The sequence below is a fragment of the Typha angustifolia genome, chromosome 12 (genome assembly GCF_048772165.1).
Source record: "Typha angustifolia cultivar Huaian chromosome 12, ASM4877216v1, whole genome shotgun sequence".
NCBI lineage: Eukaryota > Viridiplantae > Streptophyta > Magnoliopsida > Poales > Typhaceae > Typha > Typha angustifolia.
In genome coordinates, this window is record NC_133250.1 from 6,152,063 (window position 1) to 6,159,033 (window position 6,971).

Below are 6,971 nucleotides of genomic sequence, written 5' to 3' on the forward strand. Positions count from 1 at the left end.
TCGCATCATAGTAGGTCTTAGATGTCTCTGTATCTAGGAAGGATTGGCTATTTATCTAGCCTATATCTAGTATTCAAGCTCTTAAATGATCAAAACAACTTACTATCCAAAGATTTCTTATTTTTTACATGGTAAGTATAAACAAAGAGTTAGTAAAAATATTAACTCTTCGACATTATATGTTAGAGGTAATTGACGTAACATTTTATGTTAGAGGTAGCATTTTATGTTAGGTCTGAGGAAGGGAATGGACATGACAGTTTAGGTTGGGGGGACTTGGATCATTATGGATGGACAAGTAGGGTTTTGGCCTTTATTTTCCACCACGGCCGAGGAAGATGGCCCGAGAACCACTGCTAGTGGCTACTTCAGTGTTACTATAGTGTCGATCTGTGTCTGTAGGTGTAATAACCTATCTTAAAAAAAATTGTTGCATGGCATGACATGGCTGACCTCGTGCCATGCAGCGACGGGCTGGCTACGGGTGTCGGGCGCCCCCAGTCGCCGGCCAGGCTAGCCTTACCGCAACCACCACCATAGAACCTTGCCCCCCCCCCCCCCCCCCCCCCCCCCCCCCCCCCCTCCCTCACCACCTTTTACTCTTTCGGTCTCTCTTTCTCTCTTTAGTAGTCTCAGTCTCAGGTCCGTTAGACCCGAGCCATCGGCTACTAGCTCACCAGCAATGACCAAGCCCCTCCCCGCTGGCCCAGCCTTCCCTCCCTCCCCTCCTCTTTCTCTTCTTTCTTTCTTTCTTTCTTTTCTTCTTCCTTTCTTCTTTTTCTTCTCCCTCCTTAGTTCCTCTTCCCCCTCTTGCTGCAACATTACTAGGTTGCAAAGAGGATTTTTGTTTTTTTCCTTCTGCTAATTATATAATTTATTTTCTAATGTTAGGTAAATTAGTTTTTTTAGATAATTAATAATTTTGGTAATTTACATTCACTAGTATAATTATTAGCTAAGTATTTTTAGTATAATAAATTATTAATTTCAATTATAAATATTTGCATATAAATTTTATTTATGGTTTAGTTATTATTTATTAGATTAATACATGTAACCTTATTAATAATAATCTTATATTTATATTTATATTTTATATAACTATTTTTAGTATCATATTATTGTCTACTACTTTGTATAAAATGAAATACTAAGCTTGCATATTATTTTTGTATAATAGAATAATAATGGCTATTTTTCATATAATTTATGATTAATTAAATAAGAGTAAGTATCACAAAATAATTACTAATAAGATTATATTTATAGGTATATTTCTATAAATCATTTATATAGTTGCCATTAATTATATATGAAAAGAGATAAATTACTATATTACTTACTCTATATTTAGCAAACTGGCATTCTTATTAATAAATATAAATTATAGTATTAGCATATTAATATTATCACAATTAAATTTATTCTTTGAATCTAATTAATTTTTAAACCTAATAAATTATCATATTTTTACTTGAATGGATTATGATCGGATAAACGACTAATTTCATACTACTTAAACATTTTCAAACTCCAAACTCCCTTATTTGAGACCTTAGAGACTTTACTAACGATGAGTGATGGTTGATTGATGGACGTGAAGGATGCGTGTGTTGGGTCTTTGAATTAGATGGTGAGTAGTCTTATCCTTTAGACGCCTTTCCAAAATTATGGCATATTATATAATTATGTATATGCATGTTTTAGCCTCCAACATAATTATATAATCCTCTATAAATATGATTACAATTGACTATATTTTATCAATCATTTGGTTAGACTAATCTTGGATATGAATATATTAATGATATATATATATGACCGAAAATGAATAGATTAGTTATACTTTATGTCAAGATGATCTCTAATATGGGTGAGATAAACTAACATAAGTATGTATGTGATAAATATATGATTGGAGATTGTATAGTATCATATCTCTTTTGACAACTTTTCCATCTAAATTTCTAATATGCATTGATTTGTTATAGTACTCGATATATACATATGATCTATTATATAGCAAGAAATGCATAATCTCATTGATAAGAAAGTTGATAGAAAAAGTATGAGGGTACTCGAGTAGGTGCTAGGGTTAGGGATGCCTAATGTGTGATTATGGTTGCTGATATTTGATATCTCATGGCCCATGTTCAAAGTCATTTGAGTCCGTACGCATAGACAATTGGACACCTGCCGTTTGCTAGGGCATGCGTGTAGCGTGTTACTCTTATGTGATTTCTATTAACTAATGGGATACCCGATCTAGATAGATTTTGATATACCATTAGCGTATGGAAGTGTATTATTATGATTAAGATACCCTTAGCATATGATAGTGTATGATTATAACTGATATACCCTTAGCATATAATAGGGTATACTTTGAGCCTATGAGTAAAATGTTGAGATCGGGTATCGAATGTTGCCTATACATAGTGGTCTAGCATGATAATGTTATTTAGAGTCAATATTGATGACTAAGATATTAAGAAATGTATATGATTTTATTATCATCTAATCTACCTGATTATCAAGTAGTCATATACATTATATGTTGTTGTATTTGATATCATAACATGGTCAGATCGGCATGCATCATATGTGTCATATTTGAGAAAGAGTTATGATGATGGTATGATATGGAAATTTGTTTATACATTATCGAGAATTATATATTTGATCAGTTAAGACATAATATCCACTATATATTTATATATTATTAATGATATATTTATATACTTATTTATGATATGATGCTCTTTCTGATTCATATTATCTAATACATGATTTACTCTCTGCTTGACATCATTGATTCGGGATAAGGTCTATTCACCGAGCCTTTAACTCATGACTTTTTATTTCTTTTCTAACCTCGTTAGATATATAATACATGATAACGACTTGGATACCCTAAGAAAAAATTTAGAGAAATAATGAGGTGAGCTATAGATGCAAGACGGTATAGATGATAGCTTATATAGAAATTGAATTATACCATTATTTGATATTTGTACTCCATTGTATTATATGATGATTTATATAATATAGGTCAAATTATAATGTACGCTTGTATTAGTTATTTTAGTTATATCTTGATAATTTGTCATGGCCTGTGTGGGCCCTACTAGATTATGTAGTTGTCTAGTATGATTATCGTGGATATAGATATAGATATGTTAATAAGTTTAATTTGATGATATCATAATTTATTTTATGATGGATTATGTGAGCATAGGGGTGTTTTTGTGCATGGCAGCCCCGCCTATCCTATCACATGCGTCACGCGTGCCATGTGGGCATGTGGCTATGCATGTGCCGAGCGGGGGACGTTATAGTAGGGGTAGGGGGGATTCCACTACAGTCAAAGGTGGTGCTTTGGCTAAGGTTTGGGTTGGCTCCTCCCCTTCCTCTTAGGTTAGATTTTTCTCACCATGGGCGGTCAATTCAGACCAGATTTAGAAAAATTCACTTGTAGGAAATTTTTTTTATAAATTTTAATGGATGATAGCTTACAAGTTAAGGTTCTTATAGACTTGGAATTATGTGATTATGAGGTCGAGATGAAAAAAAGATAAAAAAATAAAATAGTGAAGGAATGTCGAAACTAGATAGAATTCTAAAATATCCAACATTGCGATGGTTGTCGGAGGGTGGTGGACGACTATGAGATGGTGAGGTTAGCTATAAGGGTGGGTGGCTTATTAAGGAAGATGGTGGCTAGGGTTTGGAAGCTTGAAAATGTTCTAGGTTTAAGATCTAATCTTAGAGAAATAAAGACGATCTAATTGCTATGAATAAATAGTAAATATGAGATGAATAATAATAACTTAATTTAATACTCATTCCACAACTCCTAATTAACCCATGATCACTCCTACTTATAGGAGTAGAGTCATAGTGGGTCAGATTCAATTCGCTATATTGGGCTTACATTTACTTTAATTCGAAATTAAAAGCAATAATGAAAATAAACTATCTATGTAATGTTGTCACTCGGCTGGCGCGTGCATGACTACAAGCTCACACCCGACGGGCAAGGCGCACACAATAGGACGAAAGGAGTCATCACGTATAGATACGCATGTGCTCACATAACTTAACTCAAGATAAATTATACTATCATCTAGATAAACCTATTAACATATTAATATCAAAATCTATTATAATCATGCTGGACCACTGCAAAATCTTGTAGGACCCACACAGGCTAGGTCAAATCATCAAAAACAACTAAAATGACTAAAATATGAAAAAAATATAATCTAACAAGTATTATACAAATTATCATCTAATATAATAAAGTATAAATATATCTAATATTAGTACAACTCTATATAAGCTATCTTTTATATCATCTTATATTTATCTCACCTCATCTTCACCCTAAAATATCACTACGTGATATCTCAAATCACTATGAGGTACCTCTTATCTAGGGGGATTAAAAAAGAAATAAAAAAAGTCATGAACTAAAAGCTAAATGAATAGACCTTATCCCGAATTAGTAAAGCCAAACATAGAGTAAATCATATGAATGGATCAAGGTCATCGATGCTTTGTCACTATCATAACAAACCTGCATCGGGCGCCGCTCGTGCTATGCCACTGTCAGCCTTTGAGTCGCCATCGGGGGAGGCTGAAATTGAAGTGAAATAGGTAAAATAGGTTAATTAGCACAAGGGTGTTGTACTTGGGCTGGTGGTGCATCATTTGGTGGTGAAATCCCTATTGGTCTCCCTTATGGGGCATGCATGTGTGGGGCACGTGCACCTTTTCCTTTCTTCCCCCTCTCCCTTTCTTCTTCTCCTTCTTTTCTGTTTCTTTCTTCCTTCTTCTCCCTGCCAACTCACTCTCCCTCTTTCTTCTTCCCGCCATGTCAAAGTGCTGTCGGAACCGTTGGAGCTACCTCTCTTGTCAAGTTAACTTAATTTTAAAATGTGTTAGCATTTGAGTTTTCTTTTTTGAAACTTGCCCCTCTGTCTCGCTGTGATCCGACTGGCTGGCAGCTTCGTGCCTTGCCGCACTAATCTGGTGAGCTTCCCCTCTTCACGAGGTTGTCCATAGTGGCTTCCTTCGGTGCCCTCGAGGCCAAAGCCGTCAAGCGGCTATCCAAGGCAAGGTGGATTCTCGTTGGTGACCACCTATGGTAGCTCATCTTCCCCTCGACTAGCTTCTACTTGCCAAGAGGAGCATGTCGGTGGGTTTGGCTAGCTTGTCGGCAGCCGGGTTAGCCAGCAACGCCCCTTCCCCGATTGGGTCCTTGTTGTCGGTGGGTGGTGGTTGTCTTCCCCACTGGCAAGGTAGGCAACATGGGCACCTTCCTCTGCCAGCAGGGCGTCAGCTGGCTCGCTGGCCCCAACTATCGCTGGCGGTGACCACTGACAGCCATCCTCCCTTCCTCCATCCTTTTAGTCTAGGTGAGGAGGGAGGGAGAGGAGTGGTGCCTCGAGCCCGAGCTTGCGACCCAGTCTAGGCTCTCATTTCGAGTCAAGCTGAGAGGAGTGGCGCCTAGCAAGTACACAAACTGGCTCTACGATCTCTATCTCCTCCAATGGCTCTGGTAGAACCAATCCAACAACCTCGTGATCTCCAATCCGCTCCCTCAGCAATAAAACATGAAAGACAAGATGCACTCTTGACCCCTCCGGCAGCTCCAAATGATATGCAACTGGATCAATACGTTCCAACACTTGAAACGGACCAAAGTAATGATGTGCTAACTTTTGGTTACGCATCGGACGCAAGGTAACCCGTCGATACAGCTGCACCCTCGCAAACACCCAACTGCCGATGTCGAACTTCTACTCCCTATGAGTATGATCATAAACTTACTTTATGCGGTTTTGAGCAAGTTTGAGATAAGCACACAACCTCCTCAATGTGGCGTCTCTATCCATCAACGCTAAGTCCACCTCCATCTGATCTACAGATGCCACTCGATCATAAGCGTGTAACGTCGGAGCTGTGCGTCCATAGACCGCTTCAAATGGAGTCATGCCAATGCTGCTATGGTAGGCGGTGTTATGAGACCACTCTGCCCACGATAAGAACTCCAGCCATCGTCTCAGCATCTCTCCAACAAAGCACCTTAAATACCGCTCAATGCTTCAATTGACAACCTTGGTTTGGCTGTCCGTCTATGGATGGTAGGTCGAACTGAAGTTCAACCGAGTCCCCTATAATCTGAAAAACTCTATCCAAAAGTCACTCATAAATACACGATCACAATTCAAGACAATCGTGCGTGGCATGTCATGTAATCGAACAATATCTCTAACAAAAATTTCAGCCACTGACTTGGTTGAAACGGATGTAACAATACCGAAAAGTGCACATACTTGCTCAATCTGTCAACCACCACAAAGATAATGGAATAACCACGTATCAGCGGAATACCCTTTATGAAATCCATAGAAATGACCTCACAAATATGGTCCGGTATAGGTAAAGGTTGTAGTAATCCGGCCGGTTTCAATATGGTTGCTTTAGCCCTTTGACAGACTTCGCAAGCACGGACAAGCACGTGCAACTCTAAGATATCCTCCTATAAGTCATCAAGACACCCTCATGACCAGCCTCTAGAGTTTGGTGGAAATGCTCTAACAATTTCTATCGCAATCCTTCAATTGCAGGCACTCGAATGTATCCGCGGTTCAGCAGCAAACCGTCTCGATTCTCCAACTTGGGATCATCCATCACCTCCTACAATAATCTCAAAATATCTAGGTCAGATGTACATGCGTACTTCAGCTCGTCAAGAAAGGGAAAGGTAGGAGAAGAATAGGCTACAAGCTCGGCGGTATCGAGTTGGCACGATAGTGCATCCGCCGCTATATTTTTCGTTCCCATCTTGTATTAGATTTCATAATCATACCCGAGCAATTTTATGACTCATTTTTGTTGTGCCAAAGTGTGAATACACTGTCTTATAAAATATGGAAGGCTCCTTTGATCGGTTCGGATAATGA